Raw genomic sequence first — 13,767 nt, forward strand, 5'->3', positions numbered from 1 at the left:
GAAAGGGAGACGCAGACAGGTTAAGTACCTCGGCCAAGGTCTTACTGCTAGTGTCAGTGTATAGTTGTGAACCCAGGAAACCTGACTGCTACCCAGGAGGCTCCAATATCCCCGCCGAGGACTCACCTCTAGAGCCGACTCCTTGGCCTTCCCTTTTTGAGTTTATAATAATACCGCCATCTGCCCAGGAGCTTGGCATAATACCTTTGAATATTATAAATGATTCTGCATTCAAAAGTGTCCCTTTCTTTCTTCTAGCTTCCAACCAGCTTCCAGAAACATCTCAGAATCCTTAAAAAACACTTTCCACGATTATGTCTGCTCATCACAAGAACCTCTTAGAATGGATTAAGATTTAGTAATTAGAACAATGTGCGTGCATAAACAATTTTATAAGTATTTACTTTTTTACAAATGTTCTCATTTCTTGGGAAATCCTGAAAGCATGTCAAGGCTAGTACTATTCTCCCCATCCTAAAGGTGGGATAAGTAAACTTCTGAGAGTTCAGGTGACTTATCCAAGGAACGTAGTTAACATGTGGCAACCAGGATTAGAAACCATGTTCATGTGGTCCCCCACAGGATGGGGCCTCTGGAGGCCAGGGAAGTCCCTGTTCTTTGCGACCTTGCCCTTCCCTAATGTGGCCATTTGTAACCCATAATAGGTCTTCAGTAGATAGTGTTGAAAGGTTTTGGTAGCAGGAAGAATTTTAAAGGGCTTGTGTAAAACTGGAACAGTGTCTGCGTTCAGCAGAGAAGCTTGAATGAGACCTTTCAGTTTGTTCCAGGAGGGGCCTTTCCTGCCCTTTCTGTCCGTTGTTCTCAGGGAAGCCTAGCAGTTGAGCCATCCACCTGCACGGGTTGCAGACCGGGTGGGACGGTAGGTGCTGTTTAATACTGTAATGCTGCTGTCATTGCGCCTTTCAGTAATATAACAGTGGAGGGTCTTTGTTTCAAGCAGACAGCTGTTTTTTTTTTAATCCTTAGGGGATTTCTGCTCCTTTACCTAAAGGTGGTGGAGGTGAGGCAGTAGAAAAGAAGGAACTGAGCCCCAACAAGTCGGCGGTACGGTAGGCTGGGGGTAGAGAACAGATGGCCCAAGGGGACCTCAACTGAAGAGGCGTGGCCAGTGGATGCCACTAACAGTGATGACAGATAATGCAGCCTTTTCTGCAGAACAGTTCCCTTGTGTTTGTTAGTTTCAGACCTTGGGCAAGTCTGTTAAACATGGCAGCCTTGCCTACATCCTTGGGGAAATAAAGGGCTCTGCACGTGGTGTAAGAGGGGAAGAGATGAGGGAGAAGCAGCTGTGTAGAGAAATGCTTATGAAACAGTCGGAGGTGAATGACAGAGGGGCCTGAAGCCTGGGGGGAGAAAAGTGAGTCGAAACCCAGGACGGAAGTGCGGACACGGCACGAGCACCCATCCCCCACCCCAGGGCTCCCCAGCAATGGTTGCGGGGTGGGGTGGGGGGGAGCTCGGACCTGCCGCCAAGCAGGGTGGGCGCTGCCGCTGCTTATGTAGGTTGTAAGTAGAAGCGTTCCTTCCCCGTCACACGAACACCTAAGCACACACACGTGAGCACACTGGCAAGCTGGAGGGCCTGGGGAGGCGTCGGGTTACTTTTGTCGAATGAATGAACTTCCATATGTCCTGAATCTTAGAAGACTAGCGTGGAAAACCAGAAAATGATACCGCCTCGCACTAAAACTGTCTCTGTGGAAGATGGGGGGGCCGGTGATCCACAGTAAGTTAAGGGAAATGAAACCACAGAAGTAACAGAACTGCAACTATGAGAAGAGTGATTTATGCAAGCCACATGTAAATGTGTGCCTTTCTGCAAATCCAACTTTGTCCCTCTTGATGATTTTAGACACTTAAAAGGGGCCTGGTGCCGTATAGCCTAGATAGGTCTCTGTTCCAGCCAGAATTCAGACTCTGTTGACATACATTTTTATAAAGAATACAGTAGGGATCTTAGTTATCCAAAACAGCCTTTCATTATTTGCATTTGTGAAATAGTCCTAATTATATCTTTGATATAACCTACTGTCTATTAAAAGAAATAAAACATTAGTACACAGTACCTCTAGTCTTAATGAGCATCTAGATGTTTCTGGAAGAACCATCAGCAATGAAACAATAATAATGTAAATATTTAAGTGACAATAATGAGATTTGGCATTAAGATAGCTCCACACTTATTTTAGTCATTGTTACACTTCAGAGTCTACAAAAAAAGCAGTCCTCTGAAGGTAATCTTTACATTCTAAAAAGACCTAGTTTTCATCACAGTGAATTTTCTTTTTTACATTTATTTTTATTTTATTTTATTTATTTACTTTTGGCTGTGTTGGGTCTTTGTTGCTGCACGCAGGCTTTCTCTAGTTGCGGTGAGCAGGGGCTACTCTTCGTTGCAGTGCGCGGGCTTCTCATTGCAGTGGTTTCTGTTGTTGCGGAGCACGGGCTCTAGGCACGCGGGCTTCAGCAGTTGCAGCTCGCGGGCCACAGTGTATTATTTAATACCCTGCAATTGCTTTTGGAGGAATGAATGTAGTTCCATTACTTCTAATGTGATAACGATAACTCCTGGGAATATTTTAATGTGTGAAAAAATTTAGCGCAAACAAAAATCATCCATTGAAGTAAAGTATTTCAATAATATGATTCTAATATAGCTTCAAGATTTTAAAAATCAGGTTGCATTTGAAAGGAATTTTACCATCTTTTTAGGATACTGTGTAGGTATTTGTGTAAGCTAATTCAGAGAACTTTTCACTAACAATACCTTCATTCATCAGGAAGTGGTTGAAATAGAGCCCTTTTAGAGAAGGAAACCCAATTAAGATGGTGTTATGGGTTGAACTGTGTCACCCCAAAAAAGATATGTTGAAGTCTTAACTCCCAGGGCCTCAGAAAGTGACCTTATTTGGAAATAGGGTCATTGAAAATATAACTAGTTAAGATGAGGTCATACTGTGCATGGGGGCCCTAATCCATTATGACTGATATCCTTACAAAAAGACAGCACGTGAAGACACATACACACACACACACACACACCACCACCACCACCACCACCACCACCACCACCACCACCATCACCACCACCACCACCATCACCACCACCACCACCACCACGTGACCACAGACGCAGAGACTGGAGTGTTGCAATGCAAGCCAAAGAGCCCCAGGGCTTCCCCATGACACCAGGAACAAAAAAAAAGGCGTGGAACAGATTCTCCCTTGGAGCCTTCGAGAGCACATGGCCCTGTGACACCCTGTGTTCCAGACGACTAGCCTCCAGAATGGAGACAATGACATTCTGTGGTTTGAAGCCACCCAGCTGTGGACTGTTATAGCAGCCCTAGGAGATGGATGGGAGTGGATGCTCCCCCACTATCTTGGGATGACGAAGTGCAAAGGGCACAGACTTGGGGGTTCAGCCTCAATGGAATTAACCGGTTTCCTCAGCATTACGATAGAAATAAGATCTTCACAAGATTTTGGGGGGCATTAATTATTAAATATAAGAAAGTTACGAGGCACATAGTAGGCTCTCAAGAAACCCTAATTTGCATCTCTTACATATGAGCACATTTAAGTGGTTCATTAATATTCAGTCCTTTGGGTGTTATTGTTTACATGCTTTTTCCATTATACTTGAATTAAGATCTGTTTCTTTTCAATAATTAAAAAAAAAGACTTCTTTGAGAACTGTCGATTTCTAGCGACCTGCATGTTCAGTCACACTTTTGGCAGTAATGATAGAAAAAGGAATTTTTCATAATTAATGGAAAACAGACCACCTCTAATATACGCTCTACAGTTTTGTTCAGCCATAGAAGTTCTAGTTCCCTCACTGCAGTTCAAGAACGCTTAGGGGGGCTTCCCTGGTGGCACAGTGGTTAAGAGTCTGCCTGCCAATGCAGGGGACACGGGTTTGAGCCCTGGTCCGGGAGGATCCCACATGCTGCGGAGCAACTGGGCCTGTGCGCTACAACTACTGAGCTCTAGAGCCTGCACGCCACAAGTACTGAAGCCCGCGCGCCTAAAGCCCGTGCTCCGCAACAAGAGAAGCCACTGCAATGAGAAGCCTGCTCGCCGCAACTAGAGAAAGCCCGCTCACAGCAATGAAGACCCAACACAGCCAAAATAAATAAATAAATAAATAAAAAGAATGCTTAGGAAAGGCAGTATCCCACATGGTAGATGTGGTGGGTGAAAATTCCTAGGCAAATACAATGGTTGTTCATCTAATTATAGCTTTTTTTTTTTAAACCGAGCCGTGCGGCATGCAGGATCTTAGTTCCCTAACCAGGGATCGAACCCACGCCCCCTGCAATGGAAGCACAGAGTCCTACCCACTGGCCCACCAGGGAAGTCCCCCAAGTATATCTTGAATATGCTAAAAAGATTTTTTAATTTTTTGAGCAATAGTAAGATGGTGGTGTTTCAGAGAGTATGAAATGTGAATTACCCAACCTAATGACTCGGTTTCCAAGTCTGAATGATATATGTCTTATTAAAAAGGCATGAAGGGGCTTCCCTGGTGGCGCAGTGGTTGAGAGTCCGCCTGTCGATGCAGGGGACACGGGTTCGTGCCCTGGTCCAGGAAGATCCCACATGCCGCAGAGCGGCTGGGCCCGTGAGCCATGGCCGCTGAGCCTGCGTGTCCGGAGCCTTGCTCCGCAATGGGAGAGGCCACAACAGTGAGAGGCCCGCGTACCGCAAAAAAAAAAAAGGGCATGAAACTTCTGGTTCAAGATGAAGGAAAGACATATCGATGTGATCTGCTTCCAGAGACCCCAATGAAATGATAGTAAAGAAATAAAAAGGAATAATCAAGGACCAATCAAGAGATGAGGAAGGGGCCATCAGTGATCTGATTCTCAATAAATTTCTGGAAGACAGAGAAGGAAGTGGTAACTAGAGAAACACGGAGTGGGGGGCAACCCCAGCCTGAAGGATGGGAGGAGAAGCCATATCTGAGAAGGAGTATGGTGATACGCCCCAGCAAGACAAAGGAATAAGCCAGAGAAAAGACACTGGCAGCCGGGAAACAGTGGTTTCAAATGAGGTAAGCAATTAGGGGAGTCTCAGCCAGCAAGCAACAGACGCTCAGAAGACGTTATCTGGAGAAAAAAGGGAAGGGGTTGTGTATTCTTAAATCTCACACTGACTTTGAGATTTCAGGATAATATAAAGAGGCCCGCAATGCAAACGTAAAAAGAAAGAAAGCCACTTAAAAAGTCACCTTATTCATTAAGATGATTTGGCTGCGAACAACAGGAAAACCAATTCACTGTGGCCTAAAGAATAAGAAATTTGTTATCTGACACAACAAGGGCTCTACAAGCAGAGAAGCTTCCGGGTTGACTTAATTCTGTGGTTCTGGGTCTTCATCAAGCATATAGGGTCTTTCCATCTTTCTCTCTGCCGTCGTTACCTTGTAAGCTTTGTCTAAAGGCTGGCTGCCCTGCTCTTTCAGGGTTCACATCCAACAGGACACAACCCTAAAGAGGATACTATGTCTCTCTTGGAGAGAGGAAAACTGTTGCCAGAAGCCCTCTGCAGGCATCCCCTCCTCACTGGCTAAAATTGTGTTATATGCACCTTTAAACAATTGCTGGAAAGGAGAATGGAACCAGAGACTGTTAATTGCTCCCAGATATCCACTCTCTTCTTTCTTCCTTTCTGTAGAGAACTCCCCTGAATTTTATCTGGAAATAAAATCAGCAAGCTAGAAGCCACTTGGGTGTAGCCAGCCATGTGGCTAAGTCCTGGCCATTAGGATGTGACTGGGGATGGTGTGGGCCATTTCTGCATTATTCCTTTATTTATTTATTTTTTTAATTTTTATTTTTTGTCTGTGTCAGGTCTTAGTTGCAGCAGGCAGGTTCTTCGTTGCGGCACGCAGGCTCCAGAGCGCGTGGGCTCTATAGTTTGTGGCACACGGGCTCTCTGGTTGAGGCATGCGGGCTCAGTAGTTGTGGTGCACAGTCTTAGTTGCCCCGAAGTATGTGGGATCTTAGTTCCCTGACCAGGGATCGAACCCACATCCTCTACATTGGGGGGTGGATTCTTAACCACTGGACCACCAGGGAAGTCCCTGCATTCTTCCTTTAAAAGTGTGCTCCCGGGCTTCCCTGGTGGCGCAGTGGTTGAGAGGCCGCCTGCCGATGCAGGGGACACAGGTTCATGCCCCGGTCCGGGAAGATCCTACATGCCGCGGAGCAGCTGGGCCCGTGAGCCATGGCCGCTGGGCCTGCGCGTCCGGAGCCTGTGCTCCACAACGGGAGAGGCCACAACAGTGAAAGGCCCGCGTACCGCAAAAAAAGAAAAAAAAAAGTGTGCTCTCTGGGACTTCCCTGGTGGTACAGTGGTTAAGACTCTGCACTCCCAACGTAGGGGAACCAGGTTCTATCCCTGGTCAGGGAACTAGATCCTGCATGCCACAACTAAGAGCCCGCATTCCACAACTAAAGATCCCGCATGCTGCAATGAAGGTCCCGAGTGCGGTAACTAAGACCCAGGGCAGCCAGATAAATAAATAAATATTTTTTTAAAAAAAAAAAAGGAGGAGAAGAAAAAGTGTGCTCTCCACCGTCTCAGGTCCTCCCCTCTGCTGGCATGAAGGTTTGGTGGTACTGAGTCGGCTTCAAACATAAAGATGAGGGTAATTACTTAGGGGGTGACGACAACAGGTAGAACAAACCTGGCACCCAAGACATTCTTGTGAAGCTGAGCTGCACTACCCTCTTCCGCTCCTACTAGTTTTGCATTTTGCATGACAGAGAGAGAAACTTCTGTCCATTTATTATGATCACTATTAAAGCAGCCAGAGCAATATCCTAATTACTGCAGTGGCCGTGCTTCACTTAGACCAGTGGTTCTCTAAGTATGGTCCCCATAACGGCAGAATCAGCATCACCTAGAAGCCTGTCAGAAAGGCAGATTTTGGGGCCTCATCCCAGACATAATGAGTCAGAATACCGGTGAATGTAGTCTGGTCTAACAAGCCTTCCAGGGACTTCCCTGGTGGCTCAGTGTTTAAGACTCTGCACTCCCAATGCAGGGAGCTCAGATCCAGTCCCTGGTCGGGGAACTAGGATCCCACATGCCACGCAGCCAAAGAAAAACAAAAACAGAAACAAGCCTTCTGAAACCCTGCAACCCAGATTGGGACTTGAACCCACGGTCTTTTAACTGAGATCACACCTGGTCTCCAGATTTAATGAAGCTCAGATTCTTGATGTCTCATTGCAGAAAGAATTCAGTGAGAGACAAAGTGACAGTAAGAAGTGGATTTATTTAGAGAGAAACACACTCCACAGTGTGGGCCATCTCAGAAGGCGAGAGCGGCCCCAGGGTATGGGGTTGTCAGTTTTTATAGGGGTGGGTAATTTCATAGGCAAATGAGTGGGAGGAGTATTCCAGCTGTTTTGGGGAAGGGGTGGGGATTTCCAGGAATTGGGCCACCGCCCACTTTCTGACCTCTATGGTCCACCTTGGAACTGTCATGGCGCCTGTGGGTGTGTCAGTTAGCTTGCTGATGTGTTACAATGAGTGTATCCTGAGGCTCAAGGTCTAGTAGAAGTCGACTTGTCCACCATCTTGGACCTGTTCGGTTCTTATCAGTTTATGTCGTGTCCTCGGGCTATGTCGTTCTTTTAAGGTTGTGCCCTGCCCCCTTCCTGTCTCACTTCCAGGCCATTCTGATACATACCCAAGTGTGAGGAACACTGAGTAGCCCATGCTCGATCCACTCTCTCTGGCTGAAGGTGAAGCCGGCCTCCGGAAATTTATGGCCACTTAGAGGAGGAACCCTTTTCCCCCTGACGGCTCATTGACCAGCACACCTCCCTCTCCCACACCCACCCTTCACTTCTCAGGTATCAAGAGAACAGCAGTTTGGTTCCTTTACAATATTTCTTCCCATTTGTACAGGTATATTTCAGTGTAAACATTCCATTCATTCAAAGTTCATTGTCTCATTAGGGCTAATTAAAATCTTTATCTACTTGAATGGTCTTCAGATAAAATACTCTGAAATTTTCCTTCTCTCCCTGGATCTAGAGGAATGGGTGGGGCTTATCCTCGAAGGCTTTGAGATGAAAGGGGCTTGGAGGGGGCTGTGCCCAGGCCTGCCCTGGCCTCAGGGTCCTGTCGCACATCTGCTGGGTAAAGTGGTTGCTGGAGGAATGAATGGCTGCTCCTGCAGTCACCCCCTGAGTCTGTGCCGCACACCGCCCCCCAGGCTTTCGCCCCCCAAGCCTCTGCTGTCGGGTCCTTTGGTCCCTGTCCCCTTTACCCTCACACGACCCCGTGGTTCTCAAGCCAGCCACCTCTGTGTCTCCCTGATCCTTGGGACCTGCCTGTGGGAGCTTCTGGGTCTGGTGTTACTCCCTGGGAACCCAGAGCAGCCTGGGAAACATCCACTCTCCTCCGCCCCCGCCCCAGCGTGCGACCTCATCCCAGCCCAGAAAGAGGAATGAACGCGCCTGCCCGCCCACTCCCTTACCTCTGGCTGCACGCTGGTCTCGGCAGCGGCCTTAGGAAGAAGGGCAGGCTTTCCCCTCCTCTTCCTGCCCTGAAGACCATCCCCCTTCATCACATCCTCCTTCTTCCAGAGGGGACTCGTGCCCTTGCCCCGGGGTAGAAAGGCTTTAGGAAATGGAAGCCAGCTTATCGTAAGGAAACACAGCCAGGAATCCTTCAAAAACATCTTAAATGTTTACAACGGGGAAAGAAGCCTCTAGGACAACAATGATTTGCCTCAGCTGGGAAAGGCCAGGCCTGGAGGAAGAGACCGGCCTTCATGGATGAAGCCAGGGTCCAGCTTGCGGCCCGGGGCCGCCCTGCCCTTGTCCGCAGGTGGGAGGAGCCCCGGGCCTGGAGGACCCAGGTAGGAGAGGGGCGTGGCTGCATCCTACCCGCTCCGCATCCCCAGCATCCGGCTTGGAACTGGCTCATTAGATTCTCAGAATGTTGTGTTGAGCGGAATGGACTCATTCAGGCCTTTGCCAGTGACTCACTCTTCGACCTTGTCAAGCTTCCTTGCCCAAGTCTCAGTTTTTCCCTCTATAAAGTAGAGCTGATAACGAGTAAAACCTACCTTACAAGGATTCTTCGAGTGTGAAAAAGAGAATGTATTGAATGTCCCTTGGTGAACTCAGAAATGCAGGGGGGTAAAAGAGTTCTAGTTACTCAGTACCCCCAGGTGTTAACACTTCAGTGACTAAAAAGGAATGTTCGTTGGCTCATTGGCATGATTTTAGAGTAGAAAAAATAAGAATTTTTTTTTTCATGGAATCAGTGAAACTATTTTCATGTGAAAGAGGAAAATGTAGCCAATGAACATTTTATTCTTCTTGACCTGGCTCTTGTGCAGTCAAGTTGACTAATTGTTGACCTAGAGTCATCTTGTTTGCCACTCATTCTACTCAAGAGATTAGTTTAGAATCATTAGGTAAAGTTCTCAATTCCAATTCTCAAACTGGAATTGAGATTGGATTGGAATTTTGTTAAACCTGACATCTTTATTTATTTATTTTTGGCTTTAAAATATATATTTTTTTAAATTTTTTGTATAATTTGTAAAGGTTATTTTCTTTAAAAAATATTTTTAATGAAGTATAGTTGATTTAGAATGTCTCAGGTATACAGAAAAGTGATTCAGTTTTATATATGTGTGTGTGTGTATACACACACACACACACACACACACGTTTTGGGGTTTTTTTGCGGTACATGGGCCTCTCACTGTTGTGGCCTCTCCCGTTGCGGAGCACAGGCTCCAGACGCACAGGCACAGTGGCCATGGCTCACAGGCCCAGCCGCTCCGCGGCATGTGGGATCTTCCCAGACCGGGGCATGAGCCCGCGTCCCCTGCATCCGCAGGCGGACTCTCAACCACTGCACCACCAGGGAAGCCCCCTCATTGTGGTTTTGATTTGCATTTTCCTGATGATTACTGACGTTGTGCATCTTTTCATGTGCCTGTTGGACAGATTTATCTGCATTTCCTCTTTGGAAAAGTGAAACCTGACATCTTTGTAGTACTGAGACTTCCCATTCAGGAAGATGGTTGTTTCATTAACTTATTCAAGAAAGAATAAGTTAATGAAAGTTAACTTATTAAGTTATTTTTCTTTGAGTGCATTTTGGAGTTTTCTTCCTAGAGTTTAGTAAATACATTTTTTTCCTAAGATTATTCTGAAGAATTTTATGAGGGTATTTTTCCTACTATAAATGAGATTTCTTTTCATCATATTTTACCTGTTTATAGGTGCTTTACAAGAAAGTTACTGATTTTTAAAAATTTGTCCTCTAACTGCTACCATAAAAATAAGTGATACAATTGTAGCAGTATTGATCAGTTTCCAAATGGCAGTCACTGTGCTGTGTGTTTATGTATTTTCCCATTGACTCTTCATAATAACTCTGTAAGTTAATTATCATTATTATCCTAATTTAAAGATGAAAAAACTGAAGCTCAGAGAGGTTAATTGCCCAATGTCACACAGTTCATTACTGAGCACTTTAATTCTCTCACATTTTCTAGATGCACAATCAAATCATTTATACAAAATGATAATTTTATCTACTCCTTTCCTTCTATTTTTGCTTCATGCTACACTGAACTGGTCAAAATTATAGTAAAACGTTAAAGAACAACTGTCATCTCTTAAATGTTCCGGAACCCTCATACCCTCAGTGCGCAAGAGTATGTGGTGCTGTAATCAACTAACAATAATGCCTTCTCCTTCACCACCTCCCCTAAATTTCCAGGCTTTGTGGCCAGCCTTCAGCTCTAAGTCTAGCCCCAGTTAGATGGGTGATTCTGTTAATCCTGGATCTTACCTGGTACTTCCTTATGATGCTGCTTCCAGTGATGCCTCTTGACTCTAACAATGAAGTTTTAAAAAGAGGTCCCTCATCTCCGTGTCCTCTTTGGGCCTCAGGACCCCATCCTATTGAAGCTCACGGTTTCCTTTTACCAACACGCCACACTGAAGTCTCTCCCAAATTCCCTTTCAAATATCTTTGAAAACAAAGAAAATGAGGAATTGGCAAACGTTTTTGTTAATTAAAACCCCACAGTACCTAATGTCAGAAAGGCTGGAGAAGGTGATAGTCTTCTGCACTACACTTCTATATTCTTTCTAAAGGGCAGTTTGAAAATGCATATAAAAAAAAAACAAAACACAGGGCTTCTCTGGTGGCGCAGTGGTTGAGAGTCCGCCTGCCGATGCAGGGGACACGGTTCGTGTCCCGGTCTGGGAAGATCCCACATGCCGCAGAGCGGCTGGGCCCGTGAGCCATGGCCACTGAGCCTGCGCGTCTGGAGCCTGTGCTCTGCAGCGGGAGAGGCCACAACTGTGAGAGGCCCGCGTACCGCAAAAACAAAACAAAACAAAACAAACAAAAAAACATAGAATTTTGCATATTCCCTGACCCAGAAATCTCACTTGTTGGAATTTATCCTAAGTAAGTCATCATGGACAAACACAAATATATATTTTTAAGTTATTTATTTCAATGTTATTTATGACGGTTAAAAATTTGTAGCAATTTAGATGTCCAACAATGGGCAGTTTGCTAAATAAATTATACTACATCCAAAAGAATATTTCATAATATGGCAAAGTTCATAATATACACTGTTACGTGAAATAGTGTATTGCAACTCAAAATGTAGAGTATAATCCCGTTTTTGTTATAGATCGATATATCCATCCATTTCTATATAAGTATGTGACTATAAATCTCTTTCTGTCTGTCAGTATAGAAATCACAGAAAACAAATATATATCCTCAAATATCCACCTCTTGATGGTGTAATTATGAAGAAATGTGGTGTGTTTCTTCTTTTTGCTCATTGTTTTCTGAATTTTCTATAGTCGACATACACTTTATTACATTTATTATATATATATTTTTTTTGCGGTACGCGGGCCTCTCACTGCTGTGGCCTCTCCCACCGCGGAGCACAGGCTCCGGACACGCAGGCCCAGCGGCCATGGCTCACAGGCCCAGCCGCTCCGCGGCATGTGGGATCCTCCTGGACAGGGTCACAAACCCGTGTCCTCTGCCTCGGCAGGCGGACTCTCAACCACTGCACCACCAGGGAAGCCCTATTACATTTATTTTTTTAATATTTATTTATTTATGGCTGTGTTGGGTCTTAGTTGCGACACGCGGGATCTTCATTGTGGCGCTGGCTTCTCTCTAGTTGCGGCACGCAGACTCCAGAGCGCGTGAGCGCTGTAGTTTGTGGCAGACGGGCTCTCTAGTTGAGGTGTGCGGGCTCAGTAGTTGCGGCTTGGGGGCTTAGTTGCCTCGCAGCACATGGGATCTTAGTTCCCTGATCAGGGATTGAACCTGCATCCCCTGTATTGGGAGGTGGACTCTTTACCACTCTTTAAAGGAAGTCCCTACACTTTATTATATTTAAAATGGAAAAAAAAGTTATTCTTAAACAGCTTTTTGTTATTTAGGTTATAGGCAAAGAGACACCAGACATAAGGCTCCAATAAGATAGAAGGTTTTTTTAAATTTCCCCAAACCGTCTAGAGGTGAGCGGTCCAGTGTTACAACGAAGCTGTACTCCAGTGTTATTTAGGGATCTTGATTTCTTCTGTCTCCTGCTGCTACTATCTAGGTTGTTGTCCTTTTCACATGGAAGCTGGCTCACTTCCACATCCACATTCTAGCCTGTAGGAGAGTCTGGACCAAGTAGATTTGTCTTTAAGGGGATGACTTGGAAGTTAAACGCTTCATTTTCACTCATCATGGGCTTCAGTCTAGTCATGTGACCACACCAGTCTGCAGAGCAGGCTGTGATCTATAATTCCCAGCTCTCAGCCATGTATCCATGTGCAGCTAAAATTTAGAGTGAAGGGATTCTTGCTAAAAGGAAGAAGGAGGAGTGAATAGTGGGGATCAATTCATAGACTCTTTCCCCAGGTATTATAAAGCTACAATAGTTAGGGCTTTCCTGGTGGCGCAGTGGTTGGGGGTCCACCTGCCGATGCAGGGGACACGGGTTCGTGCCCCAGTCTGGGAAGATCCTACATGCCGCGGAGTGGCTGGGCCCGTGAGCCATGGCCGCTGAGCCTGCGCGTCCGGAGCGCCTGTGCTCCGCAATGGGAGAGGCCACAACAGAGGCCTCTGAGAGGCCCTCGTACCACAAAAAAAAAAAAAAAAAAGTTACAACAGTTAAAATACCATGACCAGGTACAAGAATAAATAAATAATGGAGTAGACTAGGGAAAACAAAAACTGCCTCAAATTCATATAAGATTTAAGCATGTATAAAAAGGTAGCTTTTCAAATTTGGGTAGGTGAAAAAGTGAATTATTCAATCAATGACGTTGAGAACTGGATAACCATTTGGAAAAAAAAAAAGTCAGATTAAATAACAAAGCATATTCCAGATGTCTTAAAGACTGAAACGTCTATAGGGAAATATCAATGAAAATGGCCGCTAGACTGTAACTTCTGCTTTAGTTGGTTCCCCATTCCACAGATCTCTGTACCTTATTGAGCTTAATTATATCTTCATTGACCTTCAACCAGAACGCAAACCATATACCACATGCAGAGGGCTGTGTTTATATTATGTCAGGAGAGTACTTTCAATTTTGTTTGTTTGTTTTTTGTATCCTTTGTTATGAAGTGGTTTTCTTTATGTTGATCTTATGTGTTGCTAAGTACGATAGTGATCTAAGTAATGTCTTCTAATTCCCATCCTGGACTACC

This window comes from Leucopleurus acutus, assembly GCF_964270905.1.
Source record: "Leucopleurus acutus genome assembly, chromosome: 13".
NCBI classification, from domain to species: domain Eukaryota; kingdom Metazoa; phylum Chordata; class Mammalia; order Artiodactyla; family Delphinidae; genus Leucopleurus; species Leucopleurus acutus.